Consider the following 13,781-nt stretch of genomic DNA (forward strand, 5'->3'; position numbering starts at 1 on the left):
GTGTATAGTATTTTAGCAAATTTCTACATATATTACAAAACCATGCCTTCTTCATAAAATTAAAAATAATAAAATTGCATTTATTGTTTTCCATATGTGTCTGAACGTTACATGAAAGATGCTTGTCCCCTTTTTCATGTAAGTAAAAATAAACAGAATTAATAAATGAAAATAAAATGAGAGAAAACGGGAATCGAACCTTGGATATAAGTTTTAAAGAACAATAGGTTTTAAATGGAATGTCCAGTAAATTGTTGATTCTGATAAAATAAATAATAAATATAATTTGGGCTGGAAGCTATTCATTGTAGAAAGAATGTTGGATAATAGAAAATGGGTTAAATGAATTAGATATGTAAGTTGAATTCCTTTGTGAGAACAACAAAGGAAAATGGGGAATCAGAATGTTTCGAAGCGTGCAGGTCGCGCGTGTTGATCGCACGTGAGTTGTGGTCACGTTGGCCGGACATGCATGGATTTCTCAATATAGGAAGTGGGAGTTAGTTAGTTAAAAGGAAGAAGTCAGAAGGGAGGCAGAGAGTCAGAGAGTCAGACGAGAGTCCGACCAGTTCGAATCTTGGCCCGTCTGGAAGCGAGAGGGTTTTAAACAGAAAAAGAAAATGTAAGAAGAAACTTTGAATTCCTGGATGCAAGCCATTGACCGGTCAAGTGGAAAAAATGCTCATCATGTTTTTTTATAACTGCCGTCTCCTGTGTCCATCATTACATGAAAAAGGTATTGTCTATTTATGTGTAAAATCCATTTGAAATTCATCATCTAAAAATATATGTGTTAGAAAGTATATGTGTCTATTTATGTTATATAAACACTCCGGTTCAAACAGAACTGTCAAAAGCATAAATGTCAACCTTTCAACCTATCGGTATAAATGCCAATCAATCAGTCTATCTATCTAGATATCAAATCCCCTCTCAAAGTGTAATTATATGTACTCTTTCTCAATTATAAACTTTCTCTCTATTTATATATATCTCACTAATGTCTTCATGTCTTACAATATGAACACTTACAACATGAACTCTCCTAAGACTCTCATCTCTCTTAAGACTCTTACTCTTCTCATAACATGAACATTAAAATTTAACATGAATATCCGTAACCATCGTCGTTTACGTTTGACTCCTGAGGAAATTTTATTTTAACTAACATTTTTTGAATAATTATGCAAAAATTCAACAAGACGTTAATTTATTAATAATTTTTGAAACACTTTCAGAATTCTTATATTTATCTTTTAACAGATTTTGATTAATTTCTGCAAACTTTAAATTTCATTGAATGTTTGTGTTTTTGGCCACCATGGGATCATTTTTCATTCTAAATAGTTTTTCATGCGTAAAAATGCATTGAGAGAGAGAGAGAGAGAGAGAGAGAGAGAGAGAGAGAGAGAGAGAGAGAGAGAGAGAGATTACGCTTGTATCTTGGAAACGCCATAAAATTTTAACGGAACCGAATCAAAGTTTTATAATAAATTTAACACTTTTGTCTATTTCTTATTCAAGAACTTTAAAACTTCTCAAAAAACTTTGGTTTGTCAAAGTATATTTTACATGTCTGCAAAATTGTTGATATAAATATATTTGTTCGTTAATTCATGTCTTCTCGCTTTCACTCCAAAACTCCTGCTGTTGAATTAGCAATGCTAGCTGTGCTAGATAATAACATCGTTAAAAGTTTAAATTAGTTATTATCGATCTATCTGTCTATCTATTTATTTATCTATCCAGTGATATTGTTAAAATAGTTTATATTGGAAGTTATTTATTGTTTAGAGAATGAATTTGTCTGGAATGTAAAAATGTATCTAGCTGAGGATTTTTAAAGAAATTAGCTAAGTTAAAAATAAACGAAATAACCTTGAGCAGTTGCGTACATGACATTAGGAGACGCGTGTTTTTGACGATGACGTAACAAAACTGGCAGGTCAAGAGGTCAAGAAGATTAGATTGAAGAGTTTGAGTTTGTTCACGAAAGTGAGCAGACATATTTCAAAGCCGGGAAGCGGGGCTGGAAAAACAAGCATGTAGACACGTAAAGTGTGAAGACCACTGAGACACTGAAATAAAATCATATTTTGTCAGTCGTCGTCGTTTTTGTGGTTTCACAAAAATAGCAACAAAAAAAACCCAAGTGTCTCAATCATTTATGGTGTTGGTCGTTGCATGTTTCATCACAGAGCTCAGCAGTGAAGACAGAATGAACTGGATTAAGAAAAGGTATGAAGCATCATATATTCTTCTTATAAAATATGATACCTTTATGTAAATATGAACTGTAATATATCCTCCATACAACATGACTCAGTTTATACGTCGATATCATCCCCCCTGGCTATACAACAGCTGGTGACCTATTCATAACATTCATGTTTTTATCCATCTTTTTCATTCATCAATGTAACTACGCGTATATTAATTGTTAGCACTGTTCTTGGCACCTTTAAAAGGCATTACTGTCACTAAAATGCACTATTCAAAGCCAGAAGCGGCACTGCAATATCATTGCGACACATTTAGTTAACTCTTTAAAGTCATAATAATTTTTCTATAGCTTTCTTTTAAATTATTCATTTTCATTTTTCGTGTAATTTATATTTTCTGTTAACTTCTGTTTAAGATTAAGACGAGCTACAAACACTATATACAATTTCCCCAACTCTTTATCTGTGCCCAAATCTAAACGCAGATTCCATAAACAAAGCTTCTTTCTCAGAACTTCCCGCCTATGGAACACTGTTCCACTGGCCTGCTTCCGGTTGAATGCAACATAGTAGCCGTTCAAATCCAATGTAAACAAGTTCTGTCTGAGCCGTCCTCATAAATAATCAAATTCTACCTAATTAACACCATTAACGGTTACTATATTACCACCTTACATTCATAAACCCTTATCCTCGAATGACCTTCAGGCCTTGATAAGTGGTGACTCCCAAGTAAAAACAAAGAATTTGACTTCAGTTACGGCTGCCTCTGCTGCTTTCAAACAGCTCTACCAGAACGTTAACTAACTACCAATCATTATTTATGACGTCACATTGCTTTCGTTAACCGTTATGACGTCACCTATTTTGAAGTAAATAGTTATCCTTTGATACTGACCACCATGTAGTGTCAAGCAAGGAAAAAGATGAGACAAGTAAGATACACACACTTTTAGTAATGTACTAGTTATGTTTACTCAACTCACTATCGATACGTAAAATGAAATACTTGAAATACTTAAGACATTGATATTAAAATGATAAACATTTCATTCATAATTTTGTTGTAAATACGAAACAACTTTTTTCTCGTATATTCATATAGATAGATGAACAGTAACATTTCCGGAATTCAAACACACATTTATTCATATTTTAAATGTTACCATAAGAAAGAAATCAATTTGTATTTTCACGTGTGTTATTTAGAAATGGATTCTGACTTATGGAAAATCAAACCAATCCTTCTAAAATAAAATAATTCTGCTAAACAGAACGATTTATATTACTTGCTTTGATCGGACTATTATTTATTTTTCTATTTTTTTACACAGTGATCACCACTTATCAAGGCCCGGAAGCCACTCAGGGATAAGGGTTATTACGTTAGTGTGGAGATTTGATGAAGTGTTTACTTAAGGGGGCGGTTCATTAGGAATTTGTTAACATTAGACTTGAAGACATCCAAGTTGTAGTCCGGTGGGAAGCAGGCAGACGGAACAGAGTTCCACAGGCGTGCAGTTCTAAGAAAGAAGCTTTGTTCATGGAATCCGCGTTTTGATTTAGACACAGATATAGAGTGGGGGAAATTTTTCACAGTGGATTCAGCTAGACGGGTGTTTTTCGTGAAAAGTTGGCGAGGGGGGGACCAGAGATTGGAGTTCAGACGAGCACCTGCCATGGAAATAACGATAAAACAAGGATAGGCTCGCAACGTATCTTCTGTTGGAGAGAGGTTGCAGGGTAGAGAAAAGGGCATCCCTCACTAAGCCACGAAGTCTATTTTGTACTCTGTCAAGGCAGGATAGGCTGTTTTAGCAGCTCCTGCCCAGATATGGCAACAGTATTCCATCCTTTGACGTACTTGGCTTTTATATAGATAGAGAATTGCATCAGTAGTGAGATATCTTCTGGAGCGGTAGAAGGATCCCACCATCTTTCCAGCGACCTTGGCAACAAACTTGATGTACATGTTCCATTTCAGATCAGGAGTAAAGGCCAAACCCAGAAGCTTGTCAAAACACGGGGCCTCACCCAGACGAGAGCCATCCATCACAATTGATACCAGATGGGGATCAGAGCGTTGATGATGTAAGGATTGTTTCGGTCGATGTAGCCTTTGACTACTACGCAGACCGAGCATAGAGATCAGCAATAATTGTACAACCCCTCCTTAATATTTCAACGGTAAAAGGTTGATAACTCCCTGTCAAACTTTATTAGAGTTACGTCCTTTTATCAAGCAACATATTTAACACATACGAAACCACGGCAAAAACAACTCCACGAATACGGAACCATCTATGAAGCCAGTAATTTTTCTCCTTTCTTTTCCAATATGGCGACACACATGCCTGATGAAGGTCGAAAGCTACATCGACAGAAACGTTGCACAAATAACACTCAAGATGAGAACTATAGTCCGATCAAAGCAAATAATACAAACAATCAGCCCTCATCTAAAAGAATCAGAACAAAACTATTTATTTTATTAAAATAACAATCAATAAATTAAAAAAAATATATTAAATAATAGTTAATTAATAAAATGTCCTTATGCAAAACAATATACAACTTTGTAAACGTTGCAACTGATATCAGTTATATATATATATATATATAAATTAAAAAATATATTAAATAATAGTTAATTAATAAAATGTCCTTATGCAAAACAATATGCAACTTTGTAAACGTTGCAACTGATATCAGTTATATATATAAATTAAAAAAATATATTAAATAATATTTAATTAATAAAATGTCCTTATGCAAAACAATATGCAACTTTGTAAACGTTGCAAATGATATCAGTTATATATATAAATTAAAAAAATATATTAAATAATAGTTAATAAAATGTCCTTATGCAAAACAATATGCAACTTTGTAAACGTTGCAACTGATATTATCAGTTATATATATATATATATATATATATATATATATATATATATATATATATATATATATATATATAAACGACGGACTTACTCCAATATTTTATCGATCGATTCCGATATAATTACCGATTCAGTACTAAATTCCCGATTCTGGTTCCGATTTAAACATTTTTTTTATAAATCACTACATATTTAACTATAAAATGATTATTTACCCTCGATTACAATTAATGAGACGTCTTAAATGAGCATACGTGTTCTCAAACGTAAAAACATACTTGTGAGGGTGAGATATATAGATTTTAGTCCGCAATGGAAGATTTTGTCTTAAACAAAACCAAATAAAAAAATAATTAAAGGAATCGTTTTTGGCATCGGAAAATATCACATTTATATAATCGGAAAATATCACATTTTTCCGATTCCGATACCAATTCCGATACCCCCAAAAGTTCCGATTTCCGATTCCGATTCTGATTCCGATTAATCGTCCCAACACTAATATATATATATATATATATATATATATATATATATATATTTATATATATATATATATTTATACATGAGCAGTATATAAAACATGTTCGTGTATTGTGTAATGTTGGATTAGCGTTAAATAGGTCATCTTGACTTCACCGTTAGTGCGAAAAATAGGCCCAACTTTTGCATTTATTAATTTACATAGATAGTTGCGATTCTAGGACTCGGTTGCCTGCCCATAATACATATAATACTAACTACATGAACAATAGTAGGAACAAGCCTTTCATGTATTCATAAATTTTTTGCCTCTTTCTATTTTCAGGCTCTTTGCTTACACCTGTAATGAAATTGAGACACGATTAGGACGAATGCTAGAAAGCAAACGGCTCGAATAGCCACCCTCTTTCTTTCTCAGCTTCGTTGCGATACGCTTTCTTCTTCGCCTCAAAAGCAAGTTAGTTTTCACAGGAACATGTTAACTGAATCTGTTTTCAACCAGTTAACATCGTTTTAAAACCCCAACAGTAATAATCCTGTGTCAAATCAACCAAGCCTATAAAAGTAGTGACCTGGTCAACTAAATCAGAATTTTCAAGATTTCTCCAGCTGGCCGCATCGAAAAATCTAACAACTATGCACAGCAACTCCAGGGACTTCGGCCGGGGAAGGCAAGGCAGAACAGGAATCTCCCATGACTCACATACAAGTTTTTTTAAACTCGAGTACACATTCTTACACACTAACGAGAGTTAGGCGAACAGAAACAAATTAGTACTCACGGCTACACACGCACTAACAAGATAAACCAACACACAAACACATTCACATACGCATATTATTTACACTATGAATATGTTAACATACACACTTCCACGCTTTGTGACTAGATACTCAATTTTCTTTACCAAGCACGAGTTTGTAAAAATAAACACTTACTGATTGAAAATGGCTCATATAATCTTATCTATATATATAAAAGCGAAAATGTGTGTTAGTGTGTGTGTGTGTGTGTGTGCATTTTTTGTGTATGTCTGCGAAAGGCTTTTTTTGCCGGGCTTCTCGGTCGGGTCACTCCTTCTAAACACTTTTTATATACGTCCCTAGATAATAATATCTACCAGTTATGACTAGGAGTCGCGTCTATCTTTAATTTGCCCGACTTTTACGTGCTATTTTCGAGATTTTTTCTCGATCGCCGCGTCTTCGTTACACTTTTAAGTATAAAAAAAGACGCGACTAAACTTTCTCGCGCCTGTCAATTTCACTCTATAAACGTTAAAATAAGACACTTTTCATTTCCTCTCCTCTCGTGACCGAGAAGGTTAGGTGTCACGGTTTTTTCCCTCTCGTTTCTACCTTCGCATCAAGGCTTCGGGTTCGAGCGTACCTTCCTATTAATTTTTTTTTCTTTTACACCTCCAAACACTCGGCCAACGTTTTTTTTTATTAAACCGGGTTGTTTTGATCTACCCACACCCAAACACCCACCTTCAAACACCCGGGACAGCCGGGTACCTCCGCAAGTCTATGATATCAATCTCCCCTGTTTGTTGTAATGTATGTATGTATGTATCTTTGTATATCTACCTAAAAGTTTTGACAGACGCGACGGATTTTCAGGAGATCGTTTTGAAACACAACCCTTCGGATGACAAATATCGAAATATTGGCTAAAAACATTAATTACTTCACCCTCAACTGGGCAATTTTCCACAGGGAGTGGTCGCTTTTTTCGCCGATATTTTCTTTTAAATTGACTAGACTTAATTTAAACCTTCACCATATCTTTTTTGGCGATGGACGCAACGGCCAAGATGTCAGTTTTTCACGTTCTCTGCCTCCTCCGCGGTACGGATTCGAACCTGCCTGCCTACTACCAATTTTTATTTTTGCTCAACACACACCTCCACCCAGGCTAGTAAAATTATAAATATAAAAATCTCTTGTTATAAAATTCCGTTTCTCTCAAGTTTTTTCCTACTATTAAACTTTGTTTATGCTTTTAGTTAGCACTTGCTAACTGGTGACCCCAATATTCCTCAATAATTAATTTATTTCCATTTTTATATGTACGTCCGTTTAATATGATTTATTTTCTTTCTTTCGCTATCATATAACTTTTATACTCAATTTATATCAAATTTTACTGTTGTTCTTTGCAGTTCTAAAAGACATCATCGTCGTCAAAAATGGTTCTACCAAGACTAGGGATCGCGCCACGCCCTAACAGGCAATATTTGTCTCCTTGATTTGGACTTTTTTCCGCTATTTTTGTTTCAAACCAAGCAAACTTTTAATTGCATTTTTTTAAATTTTATCTAAATGATAAATTTTGCTCGTAGCGTACAAAATGATTTACTAAAAACGTAATAAAGCGTATCTTAATACCGGGTAACGCCGGGCGGTCTGCTTGTATTATATAAAAAGATAAGTTCTTTTGATATAACTATCATGATTTTGCGCGCTTTTGTGCGACCTTTACACGGTCTAATTTCCGAATTTGGGGTCAATTTCGCAATGTCAAAATTTCCTCAAAAGCTGATTCTCACACTTATAAATAATATCTATCTATCTATCTATCTATCTATCTATCTATCTATATATATATATATATATATATATATATATATATATATATAATGAGGAAAAACATCGACAATACAAAAGTATATACTGGTGCCTATCGATTTAATTATCAATTCAGTAAGGAAGATATATCAAAAGAAGTAGGAGTTATAAAAACTCTCTATGCCTTCTTGTGCTTTAACTCTACTTCGAATCACACACACACACACACACACACACACACACACACACACACACACACACACACACACACACACACACACACACTCTCTCTCTCTCTCACACACACACACACGCATGCACACATATATACAGTATAAGAATGTATTTACAGCAAGTCAGCTACACAAAAAATGTTATATTTCTTAAGGAAATCATAAAACTAATGGTGTGATTATATGGTTTCCGATTACTTTTATATCTAATTACTTTTTATTTTACACTAGCAGGACCCGTTAAGCTACGTTGCCCGGTGTTAGTATGTATCGCGTAAAAAATGAAAGCACTTCTGTTGTTGTTAGTGTTGTAGCCCAACCAGCAACCTTCTCACGTTTAGAACGGCTTTCAAAATGGACACCACTAACCTCCCTATCTTAAGAACGGCTTCTTTTGTCAGTGGAAGAGTGGTTGGTCTATTTTTTAGATAAATATATTTCACAGCAAATTAATTAGGTTGGTGATGTATTTGCGCTTAAACATAATTAAATGTATCTAAATTACACTCAGGTATCTTTCATATATACATAAAAGCAAACTAAAATTGTATTTTAGTTTATGACCTACGTGGATTTATAAATGGGAGTTAAACATTTAATATCAGGCGCAAAAAAAAATGTTAAAAAATTAGCAACCCCCTATGGAAAAGTGCAAATAGCATCTAGTACTGTGTTGAGCAAACAAAAAAAAAATGGGAAAAAAAGAAAAGTTACCGGCAGTGCCAAGGCTCGAACGCGGAACGCTAAGTAGAAAAGTAAATACGTTTATCGAATTGGTCACGATAAAAGTGTCACTTTACTGGTCTTCGAAGTAACCCTTATAACGCATGAATGAATTAGTGACCCAAATATAAGTGTAAGACAACTGATCTCTCTCTCCAACTCTCTGTATCTTTCTATCTCTAGATGTCCCTCCCTCCCATTCTGTCTGTCTGTCTGTTTCTCTCTATGCCTCTCTCTCTCTCTCTCTCTCTCTATATATATATATATATATATATATATATATATATATATATATATATACATATATATTTATATATACATATATATATATCCCTTGCTATGTATATATCTATATATCTATATATCTATATATATATATATATATATATATATATATATATATATCTCCGCGTATAATTGCTTCCTTAGGATTCTGCGAGTTCGTGCTAATATGCCTTGTCGTTTATGCTGGAATGAAAGTGGTTTGTAAGGCAATGTAGTAAACGAAACATCATAGATAAGAAATACAAAAATAGAAAAAAACAATTGCTGTGTTTTACGTTCTAACGAAATAAAAAATACATAAATAAATAGAAATATGTAGACGTAACGGAGACGGGAGTGAGTGTAAGAAGAAGCAGTTTCACGTAGCTGTGTATTGTCTCGGGTGTCTGTGTATGAATAAATATAATAGCATCACCAATGAAGTAATTTAATGTCGGAAAAGTCCAGAAATACAAAGTTAATGTAGCTAATGAAGAAATAATGAATCTGGAGCAAACGGTTTGTTAAGGAACGAATGGATATGTAAAAAAAATCGCGGTATGTGTGTAGGTATCGAACCGTTGGTTTAATGGTGAAAGATACGAATATCAGAATATGAGAATGTCTACCGAGCAGCCAATCAGCTGTGCAGGATTTCGGGAGGGAGAAAGTATTATCTATAAATGGGAACATATAACAGTTATGGTACGTGTATGTGTCTAATAATCAGTTAAGAGTGGTTATAACCCAGCAGAGTAGGAATATATATATGGTGTCTAGTAGGAGCGGTCGAAGCACAGAATAGAGAGAAAAATAACAACTACTTTCTCTAAAGATGGCGAGATTGTGATAGTGGCGCTCCTCGGAACTAACATGAGATTTTTTTTATTGTGACGCCTAAATGTGTATATAATGTCGTTCTAAAGTTACATAATATAGTGGCTAATATGTAGACATGATGAATTTGTATGTGGAATATGTTATAAACCTGGGGTATTTTGGTCCAGAAGGGAAAAACTGCGACGTTTTTATTATATATAGGGATAACTAATTAATCGTGTTCGTTGGTTTCAACACCGCTGCCAGATTATTTATTTCCATCAGCCAATAAGTATTACACCCTTTGTTTAAGAGGGGTTTGGGTACTCCCCACTTTTAAGTGAGTTAAATTAATAGAAATGAATTTACTCTAACATGTGGGTGTTAACATATTTTATCTGTTTTATTTTTATTGTTACCTATCGCTATTTCATCTCTATTTTTTGTCAAGATATTTTAATTTATTTAGTTTATTTATTATTCGTCATCCCAAAGTAAAGTTTAATCTTTGTCTACAGTTAGTTATTAATTTGTTGTGCATCATTATAATTTTTAATTTCTACTTTCTAGTTTGTGCATAATTTATTCGGATAATTTAATTACCTGCATTTATAGGTTCATCGTTATATTTTCTATTTGAATAAAAACGATCACCCCCTTTCATAGAGATCACAGTAATGTTTCGATAATGATCTACTAATTTGTATTTTTATTATTGTATGTGATTTTGTGATTATAGTACTTAGTTTTGAATTCAAGGTGTGTTACTTCTATATATTAATTATTTGTTATTGAACAAGCTATATGTTCTTATTTTGGGCATAAGCTGTCTTCATCTAAAGATTTGTAAACATTTGCAAATCGCAGAATTGGTTTAGGTACTAAAACTTAGTAATAAACTTTTGTTTCCTTAATATATATGTAAGGTATTTTATATAATTTTTCTAACCTGTCACAAAAAGTGAATATCATTGAATTTGGTGTGATAGAGTAGTAGTAATTGTGATAGCTTTTCTTCATGTGACAAGATTGCAACCCGCTAGAAATGGACAGATGTGAGATATTTTTATTCTTTCTTTTAATTCGTTATGCATTTTTCTCTTTCTTTTTTTTCTGATGAATCCATGGAGGAAATATCTAGTATTGACATATACGTATTGGTTATTCCCCGTGAGTATAAAATGTCCCGAAGTGTTATTTTGAAAAAAAAAAGTTGGTAAGATGAATAAAACGAAAACTTTGGAATCTAGCAAACTTGTTACTTAGTTATTTACGCTCTGTTCTTATATCTAAGCAAACACCGAGCTTCTGATTAAAAAAGAGTTTATATATATAAAGTATAGAAAATATTCGCAAGAACGTACATTTTCACAACCTCTCTCTCTCACACACACACACACACTCTCTCTCTCTCTCTATATATATATATATATATACGATATAAATCTAATATATAAACGGCTATATGTATGTTTTTCTGTCTGTCTGTCTATCTGTCTTTCTGTCTGTCTGTCTTTTTGTTTGTCTGTCTTTATATTTTCAAACTCTATCTCCACCAGAACTAAAAATCGCAGAGCGGCGCTAGGGGCCCTCAAATGATTGGATTTTTTACGAGCTGTTCTTTTATGGGTCTTTAGCCAGTTAAATAGTTTTTAAGGGTCAAAATTGAAAAAAATCGTTAAACATTTTGTACATTCATCTTAGTTTATTTTTTAATTTTTTATTCGGTTTATATGCCTGTTACGTTGATTCAGTGATTATGTCACTAGCTTTGAATACTACGGTTTCGATTCTAGCTGACGGCACCTAAGTACATTTTTTACTTTAAAAATAACAACTCTATAATAATATATACGAATCTTAGACAAATTAAAATATCATATTTAAGCGTATTTTACGCCCGGGCAAAGTCGGGTGCTGCCCACCTTCTACTAGTATATACTAAATAAAAGTGATGATAACGAATGCATAGATTTAAAACAGTAAAAAAAAAACAAAAAAAAAACATTCAAAACCACGTCGAAATTACTCCAAATTATTTTTTTGTTTTCGGTTTCAAATATAAATGGGAAAAGATAATTGAAGCCGTTACCATTTCGCATACACATTTTTCAATAAGAAAGTTACATTCAGAGTGGATGCCACACTAGATCACAGTAATGTCATTTATTTTTTACTTAATTTAATTAGGGGTAGGCTAATAAACATTTTGGGTGCGACTGGTGGGATGAAATTAGCGATTCTGTGAAATAAAATAATATCCACCATAATGGAGGAAGGATAATTAAAGTACAAAAAAAAAATCGTGGGAGGGAGAGTTTCAAGCTATAATGGAAAACACTCCCGTTTGACTAAATAAAAATGATGATAACAAATTCATAAAGATAAAACAGTAAAATAAATTAATAAAACACTTGAAACATTGAACAGTACGTATAAATCTTAATTTTTTTTGTTTTGCTTTTGTTTCAAATATGAATGAAGGTCCGACTTTATTATTTAGAAACCTGTTCATATTACGGAAGGCGATGGCTTTCTTAACTATTCTGCTCTCTAAGGTAACGATTTAATAGACAAAGGATATGGTAAAAATTCATATTTGACTTGAAAATCCTACCTAAAAAATAGCATGGCGTCTAAACTGCAGAAGTACTAAACAGATAAATATACGAAAGTATAATCGCTCTAAAAATAAAAAATATGAGACTCTGCATTTTTAAGGGGTAGCAGTAAACTTCCTTACAGGTTTTAATCATTTTTTTTTAAAGCAGAACCAAACGCACATTGGGTAATTTTGTAGTGAACTACTACTATGATGCTGCTACGGCATGCTTCCCGTATTTCTCTCTTTCCCCCTACTCTTCTACTTTTCCCTTCCTTTCTTCTCTCAGCATCACCAGAAGTTTCAGCCAATCGGAATAGAGGACTGTCCTGGAGGGAGATACAAAGAAGAAATCTGTCTCAGACATGCGGAAGCGAGAGAAGCATCAACACGCGACGGACCAGTTTCCCTGGTTAAAGACTTTTATCGAAGAAAATGTACCATCCTCTTTGTACCCCTAATCTTGGAAACTTTTATAAAACATCATCAATCCTAAAGTCTCGTCGCACTTAATTATAACCCGATGTTTTTTTTCCACAACCGTTCTTTTTCAGCACTCTTGTTCTCTCTCTAATTTCGGAGGTGCCCCAAAAAGGGGACCGACCGAAATGGTGACCCTTTTTCAAACGTCGTTAAAAGCTATGGTAACCGCCATAATTTGGTGAACGCTCGACGCAATCTTCACAGAACAAAAAAAAAAAACGAAAACGATGAGAACGTGACAGAGTAAAAGAAAAAGAAAAAGAAGAAAAAACCTTTCTAAAACTATAGTAAAACCTTAAAAAAAGTATATATAAATCCGCTTTCCAAGAAATGCCGATAATATACATATTTTTGCTATTTTTGTTAAACGGTTTACGCTAAATAAAGCAAAAACAAACAAACAAGAAAAATAAGCAGTAAAAAAAACAAACATTTTTACGTGATTTTCACCAGATAAATGACTAAAATAAAATCTGGT

The 13,781-nt window shown here is 33.4% G+C and overlaps 1 protein-coding gene and 1 long non-coding RNA gene across 4 annotated transcripts in view; one reads left to right on the forward strand and one right to left on the reverse strand.

Moving 5' to 3' along the window:
* LOC145243959 (uncharacterized) overlaps positions 1-13,781 on the reverse strand; it is a 125,908-nt gene that overhangs the window by 98,009 nt on the left and 14,118 nt on the right. The window lies entirely within an intron of this gene.
* On the forward strand, positions 1,977-13,315 carry LOC145243960 (uncharacterized). The gene is made up of 2 exons (XR_013862975.1): positions 1,977-2,238; positions 13,110-13,315. It is a non-coding gene; the product is annotated as an uncharacterized LOC145243960 (long non-coding RNA).

The sequence above is a fragment of the Euprymna scolopes genome, chromosome 22, assembly GCF_053919585.1.
Source record: "Euprymna scolopes isolate OS-2025 chromosome 22, ASM5391958v1, whole genome shotgun sequence".
Taxonomy (NCBI): domain Eukaryota; kingdom Metazoa; phylum Mollusca; class Cephalopoda; order Sepiida; family Sepiolidae; genus Euprymna; species Euprymna scolopes.